Raw genomic sequence first — 1,565 nt, 5'->3', positions numbered from 1 at the left:
CCATAGCTCCCTGCCTATTTTCCTCATTCTGGCTCCATTTAGAGTCTCTTTTCCACTTTGCTCACACCCCAAGTTTTTGTACCTTGGGCTGTAACACACATGCTCAACAATGCTATCAGCTTCTCCATGGTATCTGTCATTTTTTTCCTCTTCTCCAACTTTGATAATATTACACCCTCGGGCCCCAGCGCAACCTCTTGATCTCAATCAGCCTAAGACTGTCGCAGCTTTGCCAGGTCCTGCTACATCTACAGAGCACCATTCTGCTTCTGGAGTTACCACCACATCTGTTGGGGACCACTGTTGTGTGTGCTGGAGATCACTGTTCCATCTTTTGGGAACACTATTCATGCCTACTAGGTACCATGGCCACAACAGTTGGGGCCACAGTCATGTCTGCTGGGTATCTGAGGATTCATTTCCTCTAAGGAAGCTTATTTTTTGGGGAGCTACTATTACAGCTGTGATTTATTGGGTGCTTACTATGTTCTGGGCCCTGTGCCAAGAGCTAACTTTACCTCTTTGAATTCCTTTTTTTCTTTTCTAGGGCTGTGCCCGTGGCATATGGAAGTTCCCAGGCTAGGGGTCCAATCGGAGCTGTAGCCGCTGGCCTATACCACAGCCACAGCAACTCAGGATCTGAGTTGCACCTGCAACCTACACCACAGCTCATGGCAACGCTGGATCCTTAACCCACTGAGTGAGGACAGGGATTGAACCTAAACCTCATGGTTCTTAGTCAGATTCATTAACCACTGAGCCGTGACAGGAACTCTTTGAATTCTTATAAAAGCCTGGTGAGGCAGATACTACTATTATGTCCCTATTTTGCAGATGAGGAGATGGAGGCTTAGAAACGATATGTGACTTTTCCAAGGCCATGTAGCTAATGCAAGATGCAAACCCAGATCAGTGGGGATCTGGAGCCTGCTTCCTTTCTTTTCTTTTTTTCTTTTTGTCTTTTTAAGGCTGTACCCGTGGCAGATGGAAGTTCCCAGGCTAGGGGTCAAATTGGAGCTGTAGCTGCCAGCCTACACCACAGCCACAACAATGCGGTATCTGAGCTGCGTCTGCAACCTATCCCGCAGCTCATGGCAATGCTGGATCCTTAACATACTGGGTGAGGCCAGGGATTGAACCCGAGTTCTCATGGATACTAGTTAGGTTCGTTTCCGCTTTGCCACAATGGGAACTCCCCTGGAGTCTGCTTTCTTGATGTTTATCCTCTACTGCCTGGTAGGGGTACACTTGGGCAGCCCATCACTACTACCTGTCAATTGTGCCTGGCTACGGCTAAATCCCAGAGCTGAAGGGATATCACTTAATGGAGATACCACTTTATTCTTAAAATACCAGTATGTAGGATCCTGGCAAGACACCTCTGGAATTCAGAAACTGAACATTTTTTTGGTGAGGGTGGGGAGGGCAGAAACTTACTTCATTTGCAAAATTCCCTTTATGTAGCTGAGAAGTCCCCTGTATCCCCTGTATTCCAGCACTGGGTGTGTCGGGCAAGATGGGGCGAGGGCGGGAGGAAGAGGAGAGAGGAATACTCCTAGGAGCCC

Source organism: Phacochoerus africanus, chromosome 4, assembly GCF_016906955.1.
Source record: "Phacochoerus africanus isolate WHEZ1 chromosome 4, ROS_Pafr_v1, whole genome shotgun sequence".
Lineage (NCBI taxonomy): Eukaryota > Metazoa > Chordata > Mammalia > Artiodactyla > Suidae > Phacochoerus > Phacochoerus africanus.
Note: the sequence above shows the minus strand (reverse complement) of the source record.